The sequence below is a fragment of the Lutra lutra genome, chromosome 4, assembly GCF_902655055.1.
Source record: "Lutra lutra chromosome 4, mLutLut1.2, whole genome shotgun sequence".
Classification (NCBI taxonomy): Eukaryota; Metazoa; Chordata; class Mammalia; order Carnivora; family Mustelidae; genus Lutra; species Lutra lutra.
The window spans coordinates 124,813,614-124,825,993 of NC_062281.1; the positions used below are offsets into that span (position 1 = coordinate 124,813,614).

Sequence of the window (12,380 nt, forward strand, 5' to 3'; positions counted from 1 at the left end):
CTAATGATAGCACTATTCACCCTCCTGTTTTACACGTTTTCAAAATTCCTGCTTCAGGTATTAGCTCAGAGACTAGTTCCCTACAGCTTCTTCTATTTTCAGGTTTAAGAAGATGAAGGGAAGTGAATTTTGCCAGATAAAATAATAATTTCAGAGATGAGAGGAAATTTTTTTTCTCAAATTTTTATTTTATTTTATTTTTTATAAACATATATTTTTATCCCCAGGGGTACAGGTCTGTGAATCGCCAGGTTTACACACTTCACAGCACTCACCATAGCCATACCCTCCCCAATGTCCATAACGCCCCCCTCACCCAACCCCCCTCCCCCGATCAACCCTCAGTTTGTTTTGTGAGATTAAGGGTCACTTATGGTTTGTCTCCCTCCCAATCCCATCTTGTTTCATTTACTCTATGAGAGGAAATTTTGACATCATCCAATACCCCCATCATTCAGCAAATGAGAAAACTGTGGTTCAGGGAAGCATCCTCATGTCCTCCTCACATAACCCTAGCCACCTCCTTGTCACTTGTGTTGTTTTGACAGCGATCCACAGGTCTTTATTAGGATAACGCTTTTTGTGCTCACACGGTTTTCTAGTCTATGAGGAAGGAAATTGAGTTTTTCATATCAGCTTTTCTAAAATTTTGGTGTATGTAAGTAAAACCTTGATGATAATTATAATAGGTTACAAACCTCACCAGAATATTCATATCCTTTTAAAGCATTTTATGCTTGTGCTTTGCAGGATTTCTTGAAGGTAGATTAGAGTAGGTATGAATGTCACCATTATATAGGTGGGGGAGAATGAGGCTCAGTGATGTTTAGAGACTTGTTCAGAATCCCATAGAAAATGGTGGTAAAATCAAGAATTGATCTCGGCTCCTCTGAGTATAAGTTCAGGAGTCTTTTTTAACTCTCTCAGTATTTGTGCTCTCTGCTACTCACACAGCTTACAAGAGCATGATTAATGTTTTCATGACGTTTGGCCAAAATATGATACAATTATTTCTAAGTTTCACTTTAAAAATTCCAGTTTACTGGGGCACCTGGGTGGCTCAGTGGGTTAAAGCCACTGCCTTCAGCTCAGGTCATGGTCCTAGGGTCCTGGGATCCAGCCCCGCATTGGGCTCTCTCCTCAGCAGGGACCCTGCCTCCTCTTTCTCTGCCTACTTGTGACCTCTGTCTGTTAAATAAAAATAAGTAAAATCTAAAAAAAAAAAAATTCAGTTTACTAATATAAACTTACCAAACTGTCAAGAAATTAAAAATAAGCCAACCGTTTTGTTTTCTTACATTTATATTCAACTTTAAAGCTAATCTTCGAGCATTTCTAGCCACAGAAACTGCCACCATCACCATCTGCATTTTTAATTCTTAAGTACTCTGATAAATATTTTGTATGCCATCTCATTTAATTACACTCTCTTATACTGCAAAATGTTATGCTACTTCCTTTTGTTTAAGCCCTCATACACACACCCCAACAAAAATGCCTCTCTTATTACCATATACAAATATCTAATCTAAATATGCAGATATGGGTTGTCTCAAAATTGACAATAGGCGAAATTTATCTTCTTTATTTTTATATTCTCCATTCTTCGTCTTTTTTCCTCCAGTCCTCCTCCTTTCAAAGTATGATGTGAGTAAAAGAATGAATAAAGTTACTTATGGTATTATATAAATTATTTCTAATGCTTCAACTATTACGTTACCCATTAGTAATTATATTTTAAGCGTAGTTTAAGACAAAAATAAGTAATCTGCAATGGTGGAATCTTAGGCATTGTTGAAAAAATGAGTATTTTCCCAAAGCTCCCGTGGTACATCACTTATATAGCTACACAGCTATCACTTATGTAGCCATATTAATATGGCTGTTTTATGTAGATATTAACTTTATCTTGGAAATGTATAGGTAATTTCCAGTTTCCTGCTCCATCATGAACTCCAATTATCCATGGAAATTTATAGATAACATCTGGTTTTTTTACTCCCCAGAGAATTATAAAATTATCCAACAGATGCTATTGAATTCAAAAGAGGAGTTCAAGAAAACTGTAGAAAAATAATGAATGAATGATTACTGGGTTGATTACACTGTTCTTTACATTACAAAATTCGTAAAGTTTTATTGCTTTAAAAACATATGCCCTTCTCACAGATTTAGATCCTTAGGAAAATTATATTTGAAAAACATATGTATCTCATTTTCCTAAATAGTGTTTATAGTAGAAAATCTGTCTGGTACTGTACTATGTCATGTATGCTATATGTACTTTTGTTTTTAACCACAAAATGATTTGGCATGTTTATATGGAAATCACAGTACTTAAAGTTAGATACGGTTACAGCCACAAGTCAAAAAGCCAAGGCTGACCTCAGACACTGTTCTTAGAATAGTATCTTATGTATAAATGCTCCTCTGTGTTCTGTTAATTATAAGTAAAATCATCTTCAAATAGCTTTGGCATTAAGGGCAAAAGTGCTAGCATGGGATATTATATATTCTGGGACACTTGTATTTCAATTTAGATGATTAAAATTCCATGAGAAGAATGATTACTATTTACCGTTTTAATAACAGTAAAAGGAAAATATCTTTGATGAGATACACACTCTCTGATAGAGAAAGTATTAGGTGTGTGGAATACAAATTTGACCATTTTGGGGGGCAACTTATTCAATTATGTTTAGTATTTGTTATTATGTATGACATAGATATTCAAATACAGAGCCAGAACTAAGGCATGCCAGTCTACCATAAAGAGGAAGGAAACCTATATATCTGAAAGAATATAACAGAAACCGAGGAAATACTGAAATCTAAAAGTACTTGTATCTAAGAAACTTTTGGCTCTGCATATGTCAAAGACAGTTACTTCCAATTTTCTTTCTTTTTTTTTAATAAATTTTGATTTTCTTTTTTTTTTAAGATTATTTATTTATTTATTTGACGGACAGAGATCACAGGTAGGCAGAGAGGCAGGCAGAGAGAGGGGAGGGGAGAAGCAGGCTCCCTGCTGAGCGGAGAGCCTGATGTGGGGCTTGATCCCAGGACCCTGGGATCATGACCCGACCTGAAGGCAGAGGCTTTAACCCACTGAGCCACCCAGGTGCCCCAGTTACTTCAATTTTCAGCTAACTTCAAAGTCATTTAGAAGTGTGGGTTCATGCTTTATTAGGCTGCTGCTATGTAGATCCCATGTTACTTCATTTACTATCATTAGTATGAAAGTCATCAGATGTACTTTCTTACAATCATCACTCCCCTGTAATTAATCTGATTATTCTTTATGTATGTTAAATTAGCTCATTTCCTCAAATTTTAGGTAGGTAGAAGTATGCAGTCTTGAGAACATAGACTATGATTTAGTTTGAAGTTCTTATAATGTAATTTATAGAAAACTAGTAATTCTTTTTAGGTAACTCCTTAAGTTTTATGTAATACTTTACATGTGTTTTTTTTTTTTGTCAAGTCTCTGAAATTAAGGACAGAAGCTGGTAAAGTACTTCACTTTCTGTATTATGTATGATATGAAACATTTTTTTTTAAATATTTAATTTATTTATTTGTCAGAGAGAGAGAGAGATCACAAGTAGGCTGAGAGGCAGGCAGAGGCAGAGGGAGAAGCAGGCTCCCTGCCGAGCAAGGAGCCCGATGTGGGACTCGATCCCAGGACGCTGGGATCATGACCTGAGCCGAAGGCAGCCACTTAACCAACTGAGCCACCCAGGCGTCCCTGAAACATTTTGACAGTCAAAATAGACATAGAAAAACCCCCAAAATCCAAGTTCAAGCCTTTCTAAATATTAATCAAGATGAGTCTCTTTGCCCTATTGAGTTGGTTTTTAACCTGTGTACTAAAGCTGTGTTTGATATGAAGTTTACCAAAATATTAATATATACGTCTCTTCCTTCGGTATAGACATCATATACTATGTCCATATAGTACAGAAAGATAGAGGAGTAGTAAAAATCCTGTCCAAAATTGTTCAGTGAGTTAATAACATTACTAAGCTTAGGCTCTGAAGATTGTTGCTATCAATCATACATTCCTACTGCTGGCCAGATCATCACTTATTTTTGTGAATAAACACTAAGCATGGAATTAAGTTGTTGTGAACCAACTTCCTTAGTGATTTTTTTATTTTTTTAAATAAAATGATAGACTTACAAGAAAGGGATATCTTCTCTTAAATAGTGTAAGTATTGTATGAACTCTTTTGAAAATGGAAACATTTCAGAATAGCATATTATTTTGGTTGGTTAAGAGTTAGTCAGTATTTAGCCTCATACTGCTATTTTTAAATTTAATGTTTGGGTTAAAATTATTTCATTTTAAATCTTACTTCCCAGGAGACTTTTCCCCAAAATAAGATATTGTATTTATTCAGTGTTTATTGATTGATTTGATATTCATAACACAATGTGTTTTTATTTTTTCAAACCGGAAAAGTAGGAAAATTGGTTTTGTTGGAAACTTGGTTTTTTTTAGGATCAGAGTATATAAAAGTAGTTATATTAACAAATTTTTATGTTCTTTGGCCTTATGTTGTTGACATTTGAGAAGTTTTTTTCTTCTCTCAACTATAAGCTATTTTATTTCAAGATGTAAGATAAGGCATTTACTAATAATCATTACAATTATTTTTAAAGACCTCGTGTAATAAGTTATATATTAGTCAATATTTGTGTACTCGTGCTTTTGGGTATTGAGATATTATAGTTCTTACCTCTTTCTTTCCTCCCCTCTTTCACTCCCTACATATTACAATTGGATCAAATTTCTTACTGTCAGTTAATATTAGAGGGTAGCCATGAGGGTCTAAGTGTTATTCATTCATGCTTTTTGCTGTCTCTGGATATAGTTTGAATTTATCTCAAGTTCTTTCTGAGGAACTGATAAAAACAAGGTGGTAGACAATCTTTATTGGCCAGGACTCTTTTAAATACCATAGAACTACCATTCTATTTTATATACTCTACTGTCTTTATTGAAAAACCTCTTGGAACATAACTGATGAGCCAGATTCTTTAAAAGCATATGTCATCCACTGATTTATAATAGAAAAGAAGAATGCTATTAAAAAAAGGAGAGAGAGAGAAGGCAGGGAGAGGTTTCATATATATTTGTTAACATCAGATTTGATATGTATTACCTAATTGTAAGCAGCTTTTTTTTTTTTTAATGCAAAGATTTCAAACTTTATTCTGGAGTGCCACAGTCAGGAAGTTCTATAGTTGCTTAAAGAAAAAAAAAGCATTTTAGATGGTTCCCGGATTGATTTAATCAGTATTCCTTTTTTTGTACTCAGTTGGTTATGCAAATTGGTATGACTCCACAGATCTAAAATATTTGTGCCAGAACTGACTTGTCGGGATTAAAGATAAACATGAAATGGGAGCTGGAATTTACTCTCAACAACGCCTAGAAAACCGTTGTCAAAATAGAGAGTTTTTGAAGGAGTTTTTCAGACCTGATGGGAGTAGATTATAAATAATCAAATCATATTACATTAAAGTTTGACAAAGAAGTATACTCTGTTTTCTTCCGATGCAAATAAAAATATCATAGTCTTGGAATACAGACAAAATAACATCCTTAAGGCACCTGGACTTCAGAGATGTTTACTTTTCTAACTATAGAAAGCAGTGTCTCCTCTTTTTTTCTCATACATCTTTCTGTTAGAAGAGTCTATTTAAAGTAAACTGTATTTTGGCTTCTAACTCCAGTGTTAGAATTTCAGACTATAAAATCCTTCTGTTAGCCATCTGTTATTAGTTTCTATCCTTAGCCCAAGTCAGTCTTAAATACATGTTACACAATAGTGTCTCAGATACACACATTTTATCAAGAATTTAGAGAGTGTTTTCTTTGTTCGAAGAAAAGGTCGTAGTTAATTTGATTATAGGGAAAGTACTACTGTTGCTAGAGCATTCTGAAAAAAATGTTATTAATTTTTAAGTATTCTGTCTCGTTCAGAAAAAAATGTATTTTCTCATGTTTACTTACTGATTGTAGTCTGTAGTGACTATATTTCGCTTACCTATATCTTGACAAGACACATGGAAGAGGCCAGGACTTTGAATTAAACCTCCTTCCAGGTTGGGATAGATAGAGAAGAGAGACACCCAACGAACTACAGCTGATAATTTGGGGGAAGTCCTGGCAGAGAATGATTTCATAGAGATATAACCCTAACAGGTGGAAATTCAAGCAGGCAGTTACTTTCAGGGCAGATAACATAAGAGAAAATTCAGAGACTTGTAGGTTATCAAAGTCAGGAATGTGAGTGCAAATATGGCCATAAAACTTGGCTTGAGTTCAGGGACTGTGTTCCCTGCGTGGGAAAATGGCAAGAATAAGGTTGGAGCCCTTATGATCAAGGGATAGAACATGTATGTATACCAAAACTGTTTCGTGGATACAAGAATAAGGCAGATTGCAATCCCCATAATACAGTATAAAATGGTAACCAGTCTTTAAGAACAAAGCAGGAATTTGTTTGTTGTTGTTGTTTTCCTTTTTTAAAGATCTTATTTATTTATTTGGCAGACAGAGATCACAAGTAGGCAGAAAGAGAGGAAGGGAAGCAGGCTCCCTGCTGAGCAGAGAGCCCCACGTAGGGCTTGATTCCAAGACTCTGGGATCATGACCTGAGCCGAAGGCAGAGGTTTTAACCCACTGAGCCACCCAGGCATCCCCAAAGCAGGAATTTGAATCTGAGAACTGAGGCCCAGTTTGTAACTAGGTAAACAGTCAGCCTGACTTGATGCTAAGTCTCTAAGAATTGGGCTAGAAGTCCTTAAATTCCTAAGTTTAAAATTAGTTTCAACCAACAGGAAAATAGTTGACCCTTGAAGTATGGATCGAATTGCCCTACCTGTGAGGAAAAGAAAGGGGAAGAGACTAATGAATGTTCACAGAGTACTTGACATTCTAGCCTTTTCCTATAATAATTGTACTTTATTTTTGAAGGATTTAAAAATATCACAATTTCGTGGTAATATATATTCACGTGTAAAAGGTATAGAAGCAACTACCAGGTTTTATTACAGTGTTTCTAATCCTAGACAAGTTAGTCTGATCTTCTCTTTTCATTACTTAGTCTTAGAAAAAGTTGAAATCCTATATTTGTTGATAATGCTTATTTAGTATATATATCTTTTATGATAATTCTTATTTGTCTCTACTTTAGATTGAATATGTTGTTTCAAAACCATTGTTCTCTGAAAAGAACAAAATATGTTCATAGTTAACTGTGGCCTTTAACAGAAAAATTTTGCATTGTTTTTATTTTTTAAAATTCCATAAATGTAGTCATTAGTATTTTATGGTTATTTTGGTCCTCATACTTTCCTAATTATTTTATATGCAGTATTTTTCTAATTTCTTTGTAGAACTAGGAAAATCATTTTACTAGACTCTCTACGCAGTAAGTTTTCCAATGTTTCAAGATGTTTAGATGTAACTACCAAGTTTAGTATCTGTCCTCTAAAATATTAATACCATGCATATATTCAGGCATACTAAGTCTAGAATAGTTCTTAGTGTTTGATAATTATCATTTTTGAGTAATAGTACCATTGTTAGACCCAAGCAAAAGAGAAACTTGATCTGGACACTATATTTTTGAGGACCCTGTACATCACAAAAGTAAATGTATTAAAAAATAAAACAAAACAAAACACATGAGTGCCCCTGTCACTCAGGATCCAGCAGTTAGCATTGATATAATATGACCTGTAATGCTAGACAACCACTCTTATTGCTCTGTATTATCTATTGCTATATAACAAGTAACTCCAAGTTAGTGGCTTAAAACAACAATAAGTAGATATCGTTTTTCAGAGTTTTTGTGAGTTGGGAATTTGGGGATGCTTTATTTGGGTGGGTCTAGCATAGCATTTCCCATGAGGTTATAGTGAAGATTTTGGTCAAGACTACTATCATCTGAAGCCTTGACTGGAGTTGGAAGATCTGCTCTTAAGGGAGCTCACTTGCCAGCCAGCCAATTTGGTGCTAGTTTCTAGAATACCTCATTTCTTCTCCCTAGGGACTTCTTTATGTGGCAATTAGAATGTCTTCAGGACTAGAATGAAGTGGTGCATGAGAGCAAGGTAGAGGTGTTGTGCCTTTATGATCTAACCTCTGAAGTCCCACTGTATTTGGATATTCTGTTGGTCACGTAGGCCAGCCATGATTGAAAATGGGAGGGGACTACACAAAAGCATTAATGCTGGTAAGTGAAAATCATGGGAGTCCACCTTTGAGGCTGACTATCACAATTTAATGTCTTCAGACCTCAGAGAAATTCTCCATATCTGTGGCCTTTAATCTAATGTCTGAATGCCATGAAGCTTTGTAGGTGGTACAACTGCCAAAATTAGAGACAGAAATTGTTCAATATGGTGGTGAGAATTTGGGCAGGAAGTAGCAGCACTTAGGTAAGAGCAAAGATTAATTAATTAACTTATCTAATTCTTCTTTCAGTATGAATGCAATAGAATCCTGTATAAAGAAGTACTGTTTCCTGATAATGCAGATTTCTGTTCTCTTCCTTCTCTTTTTGTTACGATTTATGGTTTCAGAGTTAATAGAATTAGTGTAGTCTTTGTAATAGCTGCACCTAGAGACTGAAATATTTTGCATTATTAAGCAATTTATATTACTCCTAAATTTGCATTTTATAACTTATAGTTATATTCATGAAGCATGAATTTTGCATTAGCAATTAGATGAATATGAAATGCTAGAATGATGAAACTTTTAAAATGTAGATATTAGATTAAATTTTTAAAATCTAAAGTAAATATAACATTTTAATTTAACTAATATTGATAGTAATTATAAGTTGCCACAGAAAATAAAAAGCCATAGAAAGTCTTCAGAGAGGTGATCTATTTAAATTTTAAAAATCTAGAAATAGTGCAAGTAGCTTTTTATTAAACATTACCACTTGGTAAAATTTGCAAATAGGACTTTACACAATCTCTACTCAAAGATTTAATTACCAATTTTATTAGTTTTCTATCACTGCGTAACAAATACCACAAACTTAGTGGCTTACAACAGTACCCACTTATTTTCTCACAGTTCTCCTGGGTTGGGAATCTAGGTACTACTTTACAGGGTCTTCTGCTCAGGGTCTCAAGGCTGCAGTCAAAGTAAGTGTCAGGTGGCTGCACGATCATCTGGAGCTTGGCTTGGAAAGAGTTCACTTCTAGCTTCATTCAGGTTGTACGAAGACATCATTTCTTCAAGGGTGTAGAACTGAATGCCCTGGGCTTTTCTCTGGTTCTTGGCTATAGATCACCTTAGGCCCTATGGGTTGTCCACAGTTCCTAGATATCACACAATTCCCTGTCATATGGGAGATGAAGTCTTATATAGTATGACAAAATCATATTAGGGACATCCCATCACCCGTGCTATATTCTGTTTTTTAGAATAAGCAAATCATAGTCCCACTCATACTCACAGCTGGGTAGCACACAAAAGCAAGAATAGCAGGAGGTCACCTTAAAGTCTGTCCACTATACTGATCCAACGGTAGAAATGAACAAGAACCTTATACATGACTTGAAGAGATTGAATGAAATCCCTGAATGTCATATTCTTCATAAGATAAAATGTTATGACCCATCAAAGCGATTAAAATGAGAGAATTATGCACAACATAGAAGAAACAGTGCAACTCTGCTTTGCCCATTAGTAGACAGTTACTACATTGATGCAGTTGGCAAATGGGGCAAGAAAGGCAAAAAACTCAAGCTTCCTTATGGATGATAATTCTGGAAAATGCTTATTAAATCCTTTGGCAGTGTAAAAGTATTCCTAGGAAAGTGCAATTTGATTTAAATCAATGGTTATAATTTTCCACTAGGTAAATGTGAGAGAAAATTTGGTATTTTATTTTATAACAAATTCTTTCAAGTGGAGAAAGAAACTGTAGAAGCTATCTTTTGTATACTAAGTTCAAAGGCAAAGTGTTTTATCACTATTGTTCCATGTTTCACAACCAATATTTTAAGATTGGTTTGTGACAATGGAGATTGGTGGCTGTGAACCTTTAGGCTTCTAATTAAAGGAATACAGAAACTCTCCTGCATTAAAAAAAATTATGCATGTAATTACTAGAAATTAAATAACAACTGGTAAATAGCAAACACATGACATATTCAAAACCATAAAACATTGGCATGATGTTTTTTAGAAGAAATATATGTTCAGTAAATAGCCAAATATAATGGGTTTTGTTTGTTTGTTTTTTGTGTCATGAACTGTGCTATGTTTTATTAAACAGGAAAATATGTCTAGATTTAGGAGGATTTATATCAGAAATTGATGACAGGGATGTCTGGGTGGCTCAGTGGGTTAGAGCCTCTGCCTTCGGCTCAGGTCATGATCCCAGGGTCCTGGAATCAAGCCCCGCATCGGGCTCTTTGCTCAGTGGGGAGCCTGCTTCCTCCTCTCTCTCTGCCTGCTTCTCTGCCTACTTGCGATCTCTGTCAAATAAATAAAATCTTAAAAAAAAAAGTTAAAAAAAAAGAAATTGATGACAAAGTAGTCAACATATAGAAAGGATAAAAAAATAATAAAACAAATTATCTGTCTAGACTAGAGAATTGAATGAAATGAAATGTTTAATAGGTAGTAAAGTGAGAGGAGAAATAATACATAAAAAATTTAAAAGTAGATATTACTCAGTTTAACTACATTGTTTTGGGGCAAAATCAAGTTGAACAGCTAATATTTATTATAATGTTGAACTACCAGAAGAATAGGATGTTGAAATTAATAAGTATTTTATTATTTATTATGCTAGTTCAGGTTTTGTCGTTAAGTGAAGCATTCATCATAGTTCTCTCCTCTTTCCCTTCCTAGGGGGGAAAAAATCCCTAGTTTTTATGGAAAGCTGAACTGGAAAGCAGCTCCTCCTACTGGTTGAGGATGGGGCTACTCAGTCCCAAATAGCACCTCTAGGCCATCCTGAGTGAGTCCCCAAGGATGTTTGTAGTAGTCCCTCTCTGCTCCTTATTCAGACTGATTGTGTCTTCATTTTCTAAGAAAAACTGTTGAGATCTAATTCACATATCATAAAATTCACCCTTTAAAAATGTATAATTTAGTGTATATTTTATTATATTGACAGAGTTGTGTAGCTGTCACACGAATTTTAGAACATTTTCTTCACCCAGAAAAAAAGTCCTGTACCCATTAGCACTCACCGCCCCATTCTCCTTGCAGCACCAGCCCTAGGCAGCCACTAGTCTGTTTTCTGTGTCTCTGGATTTGCCTGTTCTGGACATTTCACATTAATGGAATCATGCAATATGTACCCCCATCTTTATTATTTCACTGAACTTTCTGAAAAACCTATTTATGATCTATCTAAAAAATCAATCATCTCCTATGTTTCAGGTCTCTTACAGAATTTTTCCTCCACTTGTTCCATTACCTGTACATCATAAATACTTTGAAAGACCCTTATTAGCTCATACCGAACAGTATGATGTATTGCAGATATGTGAACTTGTTGACAACAGAATTAGACTTCCAAGGACAATGAAAGCAAAACGCCTGCCTGAACTTCAACTGACTCTGAAGGGGGTATGGCTACAATATGTTTGGCTACACAGATGGTTTTTGCATTTCCTCTGATTACAGAATAAGAAAAACTGCTTCTAGTATGAGTTAACTATGCCTTAGATACATCATACTTTTTTTTCCATTGCTAAACTATCTTTTTAAAATTTTGCCCATTCACGTTTGTACTAGTGAACTGGTGATTTTTGGTGATCTATTAAATATGTATTTAATAACTGGTTTGCCTAAATAGATTATAAGACTCTAATAATATACTTTTATTTGTTAGTCTTACAAAAATTTTTAAAAAGAATATTATTAAAATGTTAATAATAAATCTTATAAACCATTCTGCAAAGTAGCTTTTTAAAAGTGTGCTTTAAAGTTGATAAATATAGTGGCAAATATTCAGAGAAGAATTTTAGTGTATAAAGTAATAGTTACTGAGTAATTTGAGTTGTTTTACAGAAGAATGTATAATAAGAAAGTGTGTTACTTACTATCCTTCATAGTTTATGGTGTGGAATCTTCAGTAGATTTTCACTGAAAACCTTGATTTTCAGTGGCATTGCATTTTATGGTTGTAGGATTTATGTACATTATGGCTTTCCCCAATAACATAGTACTTAAATGATGTTTGTTACATGTTTATCTTATCTTGAAATGATTAGCTAAAATATTCAATGTAGAAGAGGAGAAAGAACATTAATTCTGCATTCAGACTTCCTCCATTCAAATCTCAGTCCCACTTGTGTGTGGCTAGTGAGTGCAAGTGACTTAA

At 34.4% G+C, this 12,380-nt stretch overlaps 1 protein-coding gene across 4 annotated transcripts in view; it reads left to right on the forward strand.

Moving 5' to 3' along the window:
* COL24A1 (collagen type XXIV alpha 1 chain) overlaps positions 1 to 12,380 on the forward strand; it is a 402,100-nt gene that overhangs the window by 97,260 nt on the left and 292,460 nt on the right. The gene's annotated exons all lie outside the window — the stretch shown is intronic.